We start from the raw sequence: 17,274 nt of genomic DNA on the forward strand, positions 1-17,274 counted from the left end.
AGTGGTGCTGTCCTGTGCTGTATATTATTTACTCCAAATAAAGGGGTTATTAATATTTAATCCAAATAATTTTTAAAGGGCTTGCCCTATATGGTTTAGGGGTTTGCTCTTCTGTGTCGCATATTGGGGATCATTCCGACCTGGTCGTACGCTGCCATTTTTCGCAGCGCAGCAATCAGGTCATTACTGCGCATGCGTATGCACCACAATGTGCAGGCGCATCGTACGGGTACAAAGTGGATCGTTGTTGGACGATGGATTTAATAAAGGAATTGCAAGAAGATTAACAGGAAGAGGGCATTTATGGGTGTCATGGAAAATGCAGGCATGTCCAAGCATTTGCAGGGCGGGTGTCTGACGTTAATTCCGGGACGGACAGGCTGAAGTGATCGCAGCGGCTGAGTAAGTTCAGACCTACACAGAAACTGCACAAACTGTTTTTGTACTGCTCGGCTGCACAGGCGTTCGCACACTTGCAAAGCTAAAATCACTCCCCTGTGGACGGCAACTATGCGTTCGCACGGCTGCTAAAAACAGCTAGCAAGCGATCAACTTGGAATGACCCCCATTGTTATATAATAAAAGGGTTATTATTATCCAAATTATTTTTACAGGCTTTGCCGTGTGTGTGGTTTAGGGGTACACCCTCCTGTGCCACCAATATTGTGCATGTATTACATCTGGGTAAATTCCAGCACGTCCCATGTTTTGCACATACAATTCATTTGGTGGTGCAGAATTTTTTGAGAAATGACAGGGGTGTGCAGAAGATGCTGTCGGTGGCCCGAAAAATTGTGGCCCACTTTCGGCATTCAGCCACTACGTGCCACTCCTAGGTGGGCCAGGTGTTTGTACCGCACACTTGTGTCGCATAGCTTAGCCATCCAGCGACCTTGGTGCACTTTTTTTCTTTGCATCATGTGCTGTTTAGGGACCAGTTTTTTCAAGTGCCATCTTGTCTGCCACTGCAGTGCCACTCCTAGATGGGCCAGTTGTTTGTGCCTCACACTTGTGTCGCTTAGCTTAGTCATACAGCTACCTCATTGCACCTCTTTTACTTCTTTGCATGATGTGCTGTTTGGGGCCGTTTTTTTTAAGTGCCATCCTGTCTGCCACTGCAGTGCCACTCCTAGATGGGCCAGTTGTTTGTGCCTCACACTTGTGTCGCTTAGCTTAGTCATACAGCTACCTCATTGCACCTCTATTACTTCTTTGCATGATGTGCTGTTTGGGGCCTAGTTTTTTTAAGTGCCATCCTGTCTGCCACTGCAGTTCCACTCCTAGATGGGCGAGGTGTTTGTGCCGCCCACTTGTGTCGCTTAGCAAAGTCATCCAGCTACCTCAGTGCAACCTTTTGGCCTAAAAACAATATTTTAAGGTGTGAGGTGTTTAGATTAGACTGACAATGAGTGGAAATGAATGTTATTGAGATTAATAATATCGTAGGATCAAAATTACCCCCAAATTCTGTGATTTTAGCTGTTTTTGTGTTTTTTTCCAAATCATCCAGATCCAAAACCAAAAGGGTGGTTTTGGCAAAACCAATCCAGATCCAAAACACGAGCGAGGATCCAGATCCAAAACCAAAACACGAATAGTGCCCGCCGCACATCTCTAGTTATGACACAATCTTAATGACCTCTAAGCACTATCTGTCTCTGAACAAAAGTTTCAAAGCCACCTGAGCCCTTAGAATGCAGCTTAGTTACTACCCAGGAGCACCACCCTTTTACACAACAAAGACAAAATATGAGTGGTTCCACAAACAATATATTTTTGTACTGATGGTGATTCAATCTTCTAGCTCTGTTGCCTTTTCTGTTAGAGGTCCGTAATTTCACAGGGAGCCAGAGGCAAACAGAAGGATCTATTAATGCATTATAGAATACGGACTTCCTCCACAAACTTACCCAGCACCAATGAGATGTGTTCACATAAAGGTATCTTTGAGTGGTGTGGCTGCCCTGTATGCGGCTGGGTTGTGGGCAATGTATATCAGAGAGACTCCCTTTCACAGAAACACACTCACCTGGGAACAGGTGTAGTTGTTCTTCAAAAGGTATCTTTATCTATGATTCCACTACCACATCATAACCTTTTACCCAGACAATAAAGTCAATGTCAATATTCCAGCTAAATTCTTTCACATAAAAGATATTTATTCCAGGCAATAGATAAAAACATATAGAAGTATGGCTTGGGAATGTGTGACTGGTGGTCAGGAGACCGCCGGCCATAATACCGATGGCAGGATCCCAGTATTTAGGTGCCCAGTGAGGGGAGGTGGGGGGACTCAACCCTCTACAGGTTCTATTCCCACTCTATGGGTGTAGTGGAGACTCACAAGTGGGAATAGTCCCTGGTGGTTGGCATGCCGACCGTTGGGATAATGAGGGTTCATAGGTAGGTGCCACTATTGTGACCAGCGGTCTCCTGACCGCTGGTCACATAACATAATTACATCCCCAGAAGTACATAAGGAACTCTTCACAGGGGTGAATCAAATTACCCTTTTTCTCACTCGAAAATCTGGTGCTTTTTCTGGGTGAAGAAGATAGAAATTTGCTTTGATCATATTCTTCTTCATTGGCTTCTTGAAAATTGCACTAATTAATACTTACCTAACTCACATAACTTGCATAACCACTGTTTGAGTTAGGACTAAACCAAATTGATTCATCAAGTGTATTGTGAGCTGTTGATTGAAATAGTCTTTACTAAATGCCACAAAGTGATTTCATCTTCTTGATTGCCTTGATTTTGTGAACCAATTAAACTTTTTCCATCTAGCATTCACTGCGGTAAAATAAAGAGTATTCTCCATGGAGATTGCCGTGAAATTACCTTCCTGTTTACGTATCAATCTGTCCTGCCTCTCTGTACCACTCACAACAAGGGGCCTTTTTCAGTATGCAATGCACCTATGATGCGATCACATTATGCTGCATTATGCCATTCTGCACATGCGTGGGCATTCAAATGCGATGGCATTGCATTGATGCAAACACCTCTGCCTGATTGACAGAGAGAGACATTCGAGGGGCAGTCGGGGGCAGGAATGCGGTGTTGCAGCAACGCGTTGTTGCGGGGGTCGTGCGGCGAATACAGGGGCAGGTCTGGGCCATTCTGTAACGGAAAAAATAGCCAACTTGTGCTGCCTTCGCAGCTAGGCTGTGCAGACAGGGGGCTTCCCTTATTCAGCGATGTGATTGCAATTGAATCGTCGGTGGCCATTATGATGCTGGGCAGCATTGCCCTGTTCAGGACGGCTTCCAGCATGCCATCACAAGCAGTTGCAGTTTTGCTAATTGAATCAGGTTCAAGATATGGGTAAAACATCTTAGGGAAAGGGTCTATCGCCATGCCACTGAACCTGTGTTACCTATCTCTAACTACCTACACCAACCCAGGGATGTTACATATTCAAGCACAAAGTTCTAAAGTACTATTTAAGTTCATTTTTCACTGTACTTTTTAATCAAATATATTAACAGTGACAGTATTATTAAAAAATATATTCTCTATATTATAGGCACAGCTTTACTTCTTGTTATAACAAGGGGGAATTCTTGAAACAATGCATTTTAAAAATGAACAGGGACGTGCACTGTACAGTACTTACTAGTACCTGATGTTATATACTGTAGGCAACAGCTAGACAACTAGACTGTACTTTATATCAAGATAAAAGTCAAAGAAGATCTGACTGGTACTTGTCATAAATTTGCTATAACTTGTGAACCATGGTTTTCAGGCGGCACAAAGTCATTGTTCCATAAGGGTTTGTGTAAGTTGGTTTTAAAAGAGATTTTTTTAATCTTCTCTCTTGCTTCTCTGTCACATAACTCTAAGATTGTGCAATAAACAGCTATTTCCAGTATTTAATCATGTGACTTTTTCTATAGTTTATTATTTCTAATTTTGATCAAATATGATGTACAGAAAGCAATGTATAAGTGTTTTTTGTTTTTTTGCAGTGCCATTAACTGACTTTTATGTTTTGGCAATTAACCATCTTTGGTATGCGGTCAAAACATTGGCAGTCAGGATCCCGACAGCCAAAAGACATACAGGGGATCCTGTCAGAAGACAGCAGGATCCTGACAGTGGGATTCTGACAACCAGAATCCCATCATATTTGGGGGGGAGGGAAAAGGGGTCTGGGTTAGGGATAGGAACTAGGGGGTGGGTTAGACTGTGGAGATGGGGGAGGTAAGTGTCAGGCTGTGTGGGGGGGGACGGTTAGGGTTAGGCTGCGAGAGTGGTGGGTTAGGGTTAGGCTGTGGGAGTGGTGGGTTAGGGTTATGGATTGGAGTAAGGTTAAACTACTTACCGAGATGTGTTGGGGATTCTGGCAATATGGATCCTGATGTTGGTCTGTTTAGATTCCAGCTGCTGGCATTTCATACCAAACCCCTTATTAGGGTCTTTGGGTCTCAGCGCATCTCACAAAGTAAGGGATGGCCGCCTCCCATATTTTAAAAAGAAACAGCAAGCGCCTTCAGCGTGCATGGCTGAAAGGGTGTAGTTTTGTGGTGAAGGGACATGATCACATAATAGTACCCCCAATTCAAATTCAATTAAAATTATGCATCACAGTAGTGTCCCTTACTCACATAACACTGCATAGTAGTGTCCCTTGTTCACATTAGACCACATAGAAGTGTCTCACATTAGACCACACATTAGATCACTACTGATCCCTCTATACCTCACACTACATCATTGACCCCTTCTATACCCTACACTACATCACTAACCCATGGATGCACGTGTTGGGTGTGCGTACCGACGATAACCATACCGGTGGCGGGGGGGTAGGGGGTGAGCACAATAATCCCCTTGCAGGCTTGCTGCACTAGCCACGCTGCGGGCTCGCCGGTCACATAACTACATGCCGTATACACTACTGACCCCTCTATACCTTACACTACACTACTGACCCCTCTATTATGGTGAGCCCTCTATTATGGTAAGTGCGGCAGCTGAGTTGTGACTGTTGCGGCATCCTCCATACTGCTGCGTCCTGGGCGATAGCCTGTCTGGGCTGCTCCTACAACTGCCACTGACAGTACAGATGCACCTCGGCGCATATGTCACAGACACTTTAAGGCACATAAGTGTGCAGTGGTGTGCTGTGCTCTGGCCGTGGGCTCACTGAAAGGGGATTATTGTTGCAATACCACCTGGAGCATCCTGTGCCGCACTTCTCTGTGATGGCAGCCACACCCCTATCCTGGCACAGGGTGCACTGCCATCCTTTTACACTGCTTCTTTGTGGTATGGCTGGGGTGTAACACAGTAAGCAGGGTATCCAGTTAGCCCTGAAAAAATGTTGGGCCTGAAAAAAACAGGTGTTTTGGGGGAATTGTAAAAACTTTATCACCACTACTTCAAGTGATTTATTATTGTTGAAGTGCAGCAAAGAAGTACATAAAAATCAAACTTCACTCCAGATAAATCCACGGTTATCTTGTCTTATTTGCTGTGCCTAGGCACACCATGGTTTATTTACATTAACCCTTCATCTATTGTTCTCAGCTGCAATACAATACAGAGAACAATACAGCAGGGTATTAAGTCATCACAGCAGGAGATTAAATCCGATTGCCCAGTCTCATTTAATCCTATTAAATGACAAGATAAACATGGATCCATCTGTATGTCCCTATTTCATCAGAAACGCTTATGCTTCATGCTAGATTGCTGGTACAGGGAACCAGTGCCAGATTAAACCATGTGGAGGCTCCTAGGCAGTCGGGCTCCCCTTGCAAATTACTTCCTAATATGTTTTTAATTTTACCAACCAACAGTCTAGGATCTGGAAATAGTAATGTGAATCTGATGTCTATGGTTTATAGTACAATTAATACAGTATTAACTCTATAGAGTCTTTGAGTTGATTAAGTTGTTTCTATCTTTTGGAAATAATTTAAGAAAGCTTGATTGTAATTTTCTTTGAAGATCAAATTAATTTTATGTTGATTTATTGTCACAGATCCCCTAAAAGGCGCAGAGCCGTAGGCTAGTGCCTACTCTGCCTATTTGGTAACCAGGCACTGTGAAGGAACAGGGTTATGAGGTTTGGTGAATAGAAACTCAGGTGGCCTAAGGATCAGGAGTGTCCCTGCTGAAACCTATGACTATTATTGACCATATTGAAAGGATGTATATCTATGTCCTGTAAGATTACAGTAAGATGCTAATAAGCCACCCATAAGGGACTTGCCTAAGCTAATTAAAAAAAGATGAAGCTGGAGGTTAAAGATGGAACAGCTCTAAATTGTCCCAACTGGTTCCCAAATGTTTTATACAAATTCATGATTTTATGTAGATATTAATGTAAAGAAATAAACACAGTTTAGATGCATACTATTCTAGAATGCCTATACACCATTTTGATCCTAATGTACTAGTTAAAATTTAGCAACACCTTTACTTAAATGTCATACAGTATATGGTATGCAATTGAAGCAAACTAGCTTAATGGAATTCATGCACAATATTTTGTATAAAGAAATTCTATAGCGCACTAAAATAAGTCTTTCCTTGTAAACCGTTAATTTATGTACAATAATGTCTGGTCTCTGGTCATCTGTTTACAGCCAGCTGTTGAATGAGTGCAGAAAAACACTGCTAAGCTTAAAAAGTTCCACTGTATGCATGATACCACGTGGCCAGCTGACATTTACATAGCATCTCCAATATCAGAGCATGTTACTTAAAATTTTACTTTTTTTAACTGTACGTACAGTGAAACCCAGTGCATATTTCAAATGCTAACTACAGGGCCCAAAACCAATGAATGTCTCCTTGTCCTAACCACACTGTCAGTGAAAGCTGGAGGGAACCCAGTGCACACTACAGTGTAAGGTCACCTACAAAGTTACAGCGACCTTGGTTTCATGTGCCCACGGACTTCACTAGAAAACTATTGGAACCTTCATGATCATGAGTGTTGGTTCATAACTCAGGTAGCCAAGTTTACTCACAATTATATATTTATATGGCTTGCCATCTGGAAACAATTACCAACTTTTACAGTCATTTTTTTCTATTTTTAGAGGAACTTTCTTATTGAGATTATAACAATTATTATGTTCTAAAGTGTATGTCTTCATCAAATTTTTTTTTAAGTATAATTGACAAGGATGATACAGTAAATACTCTTTTTTTACATTATCCAGAAACACAAATTCTATAATTTTTCTCCTTAGGAAAGAAAATGACTTTTTGCCTAAATGCCAAAGTCCATGCAGAAAGTTGGGAGGCATTCATTCACTGCTATTCTGCTTTTACAATAGCATTTACAGTACTTTTATATGAGAGTCAAATTGACTATTTTAAACAAATATGCTTACCATTGGATTTCTGTGGGAAAATGTACTAAGGAACAAAACCAATGTGGATTACCGAATACATACAATCTTCATTTATAAGCTAGCAGAAATCCAGCAAGATTTGCACACTGTCAGCTAAATTGGCCAACACTGGAAATGAAAAGCAGGTTGCTAAAAAGAAAAAGATCATTGCATACCGTACTACTGTTTATGTACTGTATCTCAATAGTAAAAAGGCATTGACGTTACATGCTGGCCCACAACTATGAGAGAAAAGAGTTTTTGTTTTTTGCAGAGGCTACAAAGGAACAAGCTGTAATTGATAATAGTATAGTAATTCTACATACCGTATCACTGTGGCTGATAGAATTAGTAAACCAACAATACTTTATACAGTATGTAATTAGGAGGTACCCAGCACACAACTCTATGAGAAGGGAACTCCCCTCAAATATGTCTGTAGATACCTGGGAGTGTATTTACTAAAGGTCAATTTTCATATTTTTTTCTTATCAATTTTAAATACACAAAAATCTCTCTACAGTATATCAACATTGAGGCTCAGCAGCAACTATAAAACACATGTATAACAGATTTTTCAGATATTCATTTTGAAATGTTAGTACATGTGTGTTTCAGCCCATAAATGCAACATCAATTTTAAAAAATATGTATAGCTTTATAATCTATGAAAATCAATGGAAATCGACCTTTGGTTAATATACCTCTTGATCTGTGGAGGAAAGAGGGTAGGTTCTGTCAGTGACACTCTCTGACCAGTCAGCCTGTAATCTACTGAATCACTGTCAGTGCCATCAGAACCTGCTTGTGTCTCTGTAAGTTCTGTAAGTTTGTCTGTCTCTCTGACCTGTTAGCCTATGTTTCTGTCCTTGTAATCAGGGGCGCTTTAAGAGAGAAGAAGGCCCTGGTGCAGCCTCCTCTGTTCGGGCCCCCTCCTCTTTGCCGGCAGCGCTGAGAGTCTAAGCACTAGAGCGCTCAGACTCTACTGCGCATACGCAGATCTCCGGGAAAATGGTGCAGTGGCCATTTTCCCAGTGATTTTTGTACTGCGCATGTGCAGTACTTCGTGGAAATGGCCACTGCGCCATTTTCATGGCGTTTAACACTGGCGCGGACGTCTGCGCAGGACTCTGGAGGGGTGAGTATTTAAAAAATGGGTGCAGCATGTGCGGTGAGGGCCCCTTTCTGGATTCAGGGGCCCATTTGCACCGCACACACTGCATCCATTATAGATACGCCAGTGCTTGTAATGAGTTTGTGTCTCAGTCCTGTATGTATATGTTATAACAGGAACTGAAAGAGGGGGGAGCAGGTATTTATTTATCACCTGGGTCCAGGTCTGCCCCCACTTCTCACCTGTTAGCGGCAGCAGCTTCTCTCCTCAGCCCAGCAGACGCAGTTCTTTGCTGCGCTGTGGTTGGTCCAGGTAGGCTGTTTCCACTGAGCAGCAGTAGTCTCCTCTCCCTGCATGATGTGTGTGTGTGCGGGAGAATCACGCTAATCATCTCGCCCTCCCCCCATCTGTCCCCAGCAATAGTTCAGTCAGCAGTACCCTGCATGATATTACTATTCCAATATTAGCACTGTTATGTGAATATTTAGAGCTGTAACTTGAGATTTGTAATTTTGTGTATTATAGTATGTATAAGTAAGATATTGATCAATCACTTTTTCTAATCAACAGAGTCACAAAGATCACCCACATGCATACCATATATAATTTCAACCATATGGAAAATAGTACGCTTTTTGGACAAAGCTTACAGCAATACTGAAAGTGGTCTACCCATGTAACTTGGTCTCGTAGCAGAACTAAGCATTATCAAAAAAATAAAAATAAATACTTATTCCATAATACTTATTTTACTAGCACTGTGCAACTTGTGTACTCTTTGTGTAAGCCAGAATACTTACTAATAGCTAATGGTCTCTCCAAACTCACTCTTTTTGAGGAAAATAAATGTGTTGAAAACACGTGAAAGGAAAACACTTGAAAATGTTTCCTAATTGCTGACCTATATTTTATTAAATCTTGCAACAGTAAATTCAAATAATGTCAAGTCAGTTTAAGTATGATATGCAATATAATATTTTGGGGGTAAATTCCAAACAGATTCTGGCTGTTTATCACACATTGGGGCAGATGTACAGTATTAAGCCTGGAGAAGTGTTAAAGTAGTGATAAGCAGAAAGTGATAATGCACCAGCCAATCATTACACATATGAAAAATGACAAGAGCTGATTGGCTGGTACGTTATCACCTTCCACTTATCACTGCTTTATCACCTCTCCAGGCTTAATACATCTGCCCCAGTCTATTTTAGGGTGCTTTCCATAAAAGTTTAAAACACAATGTAATCCATCCAAATGGGAATACAAGTACTGTACATTACACTCTGGTACTGCAGATTTCTCCATGTTTACAATTTGAGTATGTTTTTGAACTGGAACAACTTATATAGAACACAGCATAACTAATCTGAAACATGTAAAATGTATGAGAACATTCTCTCATATGTGCCCTCAAGAACTATTAAGGTGCACCTTTGACATGCCTGCATACACAAGAATTATCTTCACCTGTTCTCCATGATTTCTTAGCTCTGAGAAACTGGAAGAAACTTTCACTAAAAGCATAAAAATATTTTTGTTAATGACTCTTACACTTATCAAAGGTAGTTTAGTCCATACCCTCTATAAACAAAATGTATGTAGAAGGACTATTTGGTGGTTACATTAAGGAGACAAACTGTTGAAGATCAAAATATAAAATAAAAACAGGTAAAATAAATTTCTAATTAAAGTCCTTTTTTTTTTGGTAGAAAAATGTCCAGTTTTTTGGCGATAACAAATAAATGGGATCCAGGATAAGTACCCAATCTCATTTGTTATCGCGGCTCAGAGGGCTTTTTATCACGGATTATGCTTCTGGGGCCTGAGGCAGTCCCGTATATTAGTATACCAGTGGGGGACAGGGGACAGGGTGCTGGCAGGACATGTAACCAAATCTAGGTAGTAGGGCACTGTATCAGGGAGGCAGGAGAGGAGGCAGATGCCAGCTCACTTGGATGCATTGCTGCAGACTGAGCCATCCTCCTACTTGTCCATCATGAGGGCAGGCTGGCCTCTGAAGTGGGATACAGATTGATATCCCCGTGGCTGAAGTGCTGAGCACATCCCAAAAACCTGCCCGCTACCACTATCCCAAATACCTTGGCTGGGCTCAGCTGCAGCATTGAGGGCTGCTAATCTGGGATTATGCTTCAGGTGTGTGAGGCACCCAAAGCATAATCTCCAATAAGTGCTGGTATTGGGACTAATTGGATAGCCCCTGGCAACTCCATTATCCGCAGTAAATTATCGAGGATAATTGGATACCTCCCCATGAGTTCACAGAGGGGAGATGCAGGTGGCAAAGTGGGTGAAAAGATTAATTGTATTGATATGGTGGCATCACGTTTAGGAGTGGGGGTAAAATGACGTGATTCTAATAGTCACTGGCCCACATGACCCATTTCACTAGCAAGTGGGAGTACACAGGTGTGTGACCTGTTCTTAATGCTGTTCCTATCGGAATCTGGGTTAGTAGGCAAGTATTGCCACATACCCACAAAGCACTGTAATAATTTGCCAATTTCGCCTCACAGAGTGCGCCATGTAGAAAGCTATTATACATAAAAGATGATCGATTAGTAAAAGGTTTGACTTTTATTAATTTAACACTTGCACATGCCACTAACAGAACTGCTAAAACAGGATATGAGTTCTAGAATAACTTGCCTGTCTGAAGAAATAGATGTGATCTACTCTTTTTGTGGGGGGAGTAGATAATTTGGGTATTTTGCAGTCACAAAAAAAAAATCACATCAATCTTTCATTGTCACAGCTTCTCTTAGTTTTACATTTTAGAAAATATTAATTTGCATTGTTGTATGTAAAGTTCAACTCATGTTTAAATGCAGGAAGTAAGCTGGTGTAGAGCTAACCCTTTCAGGCTAATTTGGCATTATTATAGTTATTGTTGAAACATTTGGGAATTATGATAATTGTATGGCATATACTGTATAAGGTCTTTTTGTAGGCAACATTCCAATAAAAAAAAAAGACAACTGGAAAAAGAACAACCCCTAAATTGCTGATGATTTTGATTGACTGGAATACAGTACTACAGTAGTTTGTAATCTTGCAAAGCTTTCAGGACCATGGACAGAGTATGGTCTTGTATGCATTGCTAATGACAGGTGGTAATAATAGTGTGATCTATTCAATTTACATTGTGCTAGGCTAAAGATAACGCAGTTGTGGGATCTTTTCCAAAAAGCATAAAAACACAAAATATAACCACATAATGACATCAGGAACCTAGAAATGTAACACCTTAGAGAACATACAATTCTAAATAAATATCCTGAATATAATTTTTGTTCATCCAACAAGAAAACCTGTTTTAAAACTTGGATTAACTAGAGACCTATCAAACCACTATTTTTCATACATGCAGTTAGCAATTGTATACAGTACTGATCCACATTAAAAAGATTATTTAATTAGCAACTCATTTGGTGCATTTTCTTTTTGTTTCTGAAAAACAGAATCAGTTTAACTTTCCAGTGTCAACATAGAAAAAAGTTAGTACAATGCAATGTCTGTGTCATTGTGGTATCAAATGTGCTAGCATCAGATGCTATTGTAATAATTCTGCTGAACACTTTCACAGTTTAATCAACAAGTGTCTGTGACACTATACTGTTTGAAATCATTAGTGGTAAGGTGTATATACTTTATTATATTAATTAAAGCCTGTGTAGTTCAATCTAATGACTAGATGGAAACAAACAGAAATTACTTTCATTGCTGAGTCATTTTATAACAAGTGCAAAACGTTAAAAAAAACATAGAAACTACTCATACATTTGCTTGAGCTGCCTATCTGTATTGCTTTTAAATGACAGTAAAGGAAGCACAGTTTAATTAAGCCATGGTATTTGATGACAAACATCCATCTTCATTTACGTGTCCAAAATAAATCTTGCTATCTACAGTATGTGTGGAAAGGCTTCATTGTGTAAGTCACATGCTGCCTGTGTGTGTTATCCTCACAGCATCCTATCAATTCTCATTATTGTACGCCTGCTTCATCCATCCAGCATTGCATTGGTGTAAGAGAGCATTAAACACCAGTCTAGCTACAGTATGAGCAACATGTTGTACGTATAATTCAAACTATACACAAGAGCCATAGCAAATTATAAATGACATTTTCTTGTATGCTGCGTTTAATAGCCTTTCATTCTATACTAAAGCATCTACTATACTCAGGAACCTTAACAAGAATATATGAATTAAAAGCCATGAAACGTGATACACCATTGACGTCATTCTCATACAGTATAATGGGTATAATAGCAGTGCCACAAATCACAGCACACCTCTTTCCAATTACTAACCAGTATTATTATGAAGCTCCCAATTCTGCTAATACACGTGGGTCTTCCAGTGGGTGTGATCAGTTTGAATTCTGGAGAAATAAAAACAGACAGGTCTCCTTTCTGCCTTCCCTTATACGGTGTCTGTATCAGCTTATGAGAAAGAGAAACTTTCAGAGGTCATCCTTACCATCACAATATGAGATCCTTATCACACTGACACGAGTTGATAGGAAAGATTGTTTTTTTTCCCATGTACCATTAAAACATAATCCTCTTAAGCTTGAGCTATCTCTGTCATCTTATCAGTGAAAGTGGATGCTCCCCAGAAGCTTTCTGCCATGATCTCTTCTCCCACAATCGTCAGCAGTGTCATATCACCGAGAGGATCAGCATCATCTCCAGGTCAGTCGGGGAAGCTGGTCTGCTCGCTGCATTCCTGGCTCTGCCTGCAATAGCCCATGATTTATGGTGTCCTTCCTGGGATGAAACTGTAGCTGGCTGTTCCTTGTCACCTCCCCTAGGTTCAGATGTTTGGCTTTCTGGATGACTGAAAAAGCCAGTGACCCGAGATGTAAAGTCCAGCAACTCACTAAAGAAGCAGGAGGTTCAGTCTGACACTGCCAGACAAGCTGCTAAGCGCTAAGCTGCCAACTCACTACATCCTGCAGGAAAAATCATTTAGCAGGGATTTTCCTTGTACAACAAATCTACCTACCATATCAGCTAGAAGATCCATTAGAAAGGGGGAGAAAAGTGTCTTCAGTACAGTCCTTTAAGAAATCCGACAGCATGAATTACAATTCAAAAATGCTCGCAATGAAAGTGTTTTGCATTTCATTTAAATGCATGAGCACAACTGAATCTATGCAGGGAACAACACATAAGATCTAGCTGTCTCTATTGAACTCTTATGAATCTGGAGCCCCGGCTGGGAGAGAATCAGGAGGAGGGAGATGGGAGGTGCTGAAAAGGGATTCTCTCTGCCTATGCATACAATAAGTCAAAAGACATCTTCTCTAAATTGGCATTTCAAAGCCTTTTTGAATCTCAAATTGTATAATTTCGCAGACCAGGGAGATTAAAAAAAAAAAAAAAAAACATAAAGAAAAACAAAAAAAAAAACAACGACGGAGGCTTAGAGGCCAGAAGGGGAAGACACTGATCCTTCTGTTGCAAACACCGAATCAGGTCAACACTTTACCTGCATACAGTCCTCCTATTCTATTTTCCAATTCAGACAGTGTCATTTCTTGACTGCTGCCTCTTTATAAAACCCACTAGCTTTAGAAACACTGCACTTTAGTAATATCAAATATTTCACTTTTCTAATTCTGCTTGTTAAGATATATCAAATAAAACACTAATTCTTATAATTATTTTTCTTATTAATAACTGTAAGGATAATGGCCCTCATTCCGAGTTGTTCGCTCGCTAGCTGCTTTTAGCAGCATTGCAAACGCTAAGCCGCCACCCTCTGGGAGTGTATCTTAGCTTAGCAGAATTGCAAACGAAAGATACTCAGAATTGCGAATAGAAATTTCTTAGCAGTTTCTGAGTAGCTCCAGACTTACTCAGCCATTGCGATCAGTTCAGTCAGTTTCGTTCCTGGTTTGATGTCACAAACACACCCAGCGTTCGCCCAGACACTCCCCCGTTTCTTCAGACACTCCCGCGTTTTTCCAAGAAACACGCCCAGAAAATGGCCAGTTTCCGCCCAGAAACACCCACTTCCTGTCAATCACACTACGATCACCAGAACGATGAAAAAGCTTCGTTATGCCGTGAGTAAAATACCTAACTTTTGTGTAAAATAACTAAGCGCATGTGCTCTGCAAACCTTGCGCATGCGCAGTAAGCGACTAATCGCAATATAGCGAAAATCGGCAATGACCACCAATATTATTAGCAGGACTAGTAGAAGTTGGAGTTTAAGTACTGTAGTAGTATTATGCATTGGTTTCAATTAATAAATATGTTTTGTCACGACTGTATGTTTTTTTTTATATATGTGTACAAAGACATATAAATATACCAAAGATTGGACATATATTTTTAAGACTACAATCACCAGTACAAGAGTCCCCACACTGATAAATAAAACTGCAAGCTTGAACAAGAAATCTAATATGTGCATGAAAACATTGCTGCTGTTGTGTGAACATATTCCTGGAGTCTAATATTTCCCCCTTTTAATATATATAAATATATATATATATATATATATTAGTGATGTGCACCGGACATTTTTCGGGTTTTGTGTTTGGGTTTTGGATTCGGACGCGTTTTGGCAAAACCTCCCTGAAAATTTTTTGTCGGAATCGGGTGTGTTTTGGATTCGGGTGTTTTTTTACAAAAACCCTCAAAAACAGCTTAAATCATAGAATTTTGGGGTAATTTTGATCCCATAGTATTAATAACCCCAATAACCATAATTTCCACTCATTTCCAGTCTATTCTGAACACAACAATATTATTTTTAGTCCTAAAATTTGCACCGAGGTCGCTGGATGACTAAGCTAAGCGACCCAAGTGGCCAACACAAACACCTGGCCCATCTAGGAGTGGCACTGCAGTGTCAGACAGGATGGCAGATGAAAAAAATTGTCCCCAAACAGCACATGATGCAAAGAAAAAAAGAGGCGCAATGAGGTAGCTGTGTGACTAAGCTAAGCGACCAAAGTGGCCGACACAAACACCTGGCCCATCTAGGAGTGGCACTGCAGTGTCAGACAGGATGGCACTTCAAAAAATAGACCCCAAACAGCACATGATGCAAAGAAAAATGAAAGAAAAAAAGAGGTGCAAGATGGAATTGTCCTTGGGCCCTCCCACCCACCCTTATGTTGTATAAACAGGACATGCACACTTTAACAAACCCATAATTTCAGCCACAGGGTCTGCCACACGACTGTGACTGAAATGACTGGTTGGTTTGGGCCCCTACCAAAAAAGAAGCAATCAATCTCTCCTTGCACAAACTGGCTCTACAGAGGCAAAATGTCCACCTCCTCCTCATCATCTGATTCCTCACCCCTTTCACTGTGTACATCCCCCTCCTCACAGATTATTAATTTGTCCTCACTGGAATCCACCATCTCAGGTCCCTGTGTACTTTCTGGAGGCAATTGCTGGTGAATGTCCCCACGGAGGAATTGATTATAATTCATTTTGATTAACATCATCTTCTCCACATGTTCTGTAAGTAACCTCGTATGCCGATTGCTGACAACGTGAGCGGCTGCACTAAACACTCTTTCGGAGGGGGGGCAACTTAGGTAAAATAAAGCCAGTTTGTGCAAGGGCCTCCAAATTGCCTCTTTTTCCTGCCAGTATACGTACGGACTGTCTGACGTGCCTACTTGGATGCGGTCACTCATAATATCCTCCACCATTCTTTCAATGGTGACAGAATCATATGCAGTGACAGTAGATGACATGTCAGTAATCGTTGGCAGGTCCTTCAGTCCGGACCAGATGTCAGCACTCGCTCCAGACTGCCCTGCATCACCGCCAGCGGGTGGGCTCGGAATTCTTAGCCTTTTCCTCGCACCCCCAGTTGCAGGAGAATGTGAAGGAGGAGCTGTTGATGGGTCACGTTCCGCTTGACTTGACAATTTTCTCACCAGCAGGTCTTTGAACCTCTGCAGACTTGTGTCTGCCGGAAAGAGAGTTACAACGTAGGTTTTAAATCTAGGATCGAGCACGGTGGCCAAAATGTAGTGCTCTGATTTCAACAGATTGACCACCTGTGAATCCTGGTTAAGCGAATGAAGGGCTCCATCCACAAGTCCCACATGCCTAGCGGAATCGCTCTGTTTTAGCTCCTCCTTCAATGTCTCCAGCTTCTTCTGCAAAAGCCTGATGAGGGGAATGACCTGACTCAGGCTGGCAGTGTCTGAACTGAATTCACGTGTGGCAAGTTCAAAGGGTTGCAGAACCTTGCACAACGTTGAAATCATTCTCCACTGCGCTTGAGTCAGGTGCATTCCCCCTCCTTTGCCTATATCGTAGGCAGATGCATATTCTTGAATGGCATTTTGCTGCTCCTCCATCCTCTGAAGCATATAGATGGATGAATTCCACCTCGTTACCACCTCTTGCTTCAGATGATGGCGGGGCAGGTTCAGGAGTGTTTGCTGGTGCTCCAGTCTTCGGCACGCGGTGGCTGAATGCCGAAAGTGGCCCGCAATTCTTCGGGCCACCGACAGCATCTCTTGCACGCCCCTGTCATTTTTTAAATAATTCTGCACCACCAAATTAAATGTATGTGCAAAAACATGGGACGTGCTGGAATTTGCCCAGATGTAATGCACGCACAATATTGGTGGTGTTGTCCGATGTCACAAATCCCCAGGAGAGTCCAATTGGGGTAAGCCATTCTGCGATGATGTTCCTCAGTTTCCGTAAGAGGTTGTCAGCTGTGTGCCTCTTATGGAAAGTTGTGATACAAAGTGTAGCCTGCCTCGGAACGAGTTGGCATTTG

At 41.3% G+C, this 17,274-nt stretch overlaps 1 protein-coding gene across 2 annotated transcripts in view; it reads right to left on the reverse strand.

Moving 5' to 3' along the window:
- The window catches only part of VWC2 (von Willebrand factor C domain containing 2), a 925,810-nt gene extending 912,102 nt beyond the window's left edge, over nt 1-13,708 (reverse strand). Inside the window, exon 1 of one of the 2 annotated variants that reach the window (XM_063924899.1) lies at nt 12,979-13,708. The gene's annotated coding sequence lies outside the window, so the exon portion shown is untranslated. Of the gene's footprint in view, nt 1-12,809 lie in introns of both variants that reach the window. The other variant, XM_063924900.1, reaches the window with a different exon arrangement.
- Nucleotides 13,709-17,274: the final 3,566 nt, after the last annotated feature.

The sequence above is a fragment of the Pseudophryne corroboree genome, chromosome 5 (assembly GCF_028390025.1).
Source record: "Pseudophryne corroboree isolate aPseCor3 chromosome 5, aPseCor3.hap2, whole genome shotgun sequence".
Classification (NCBI taxonomy): Eukaryota; Metazoa; Chordata; class Amphibia; order Anura; family Myobatrachidae; genus Pseudophryne; species Pseudophryne corroboree.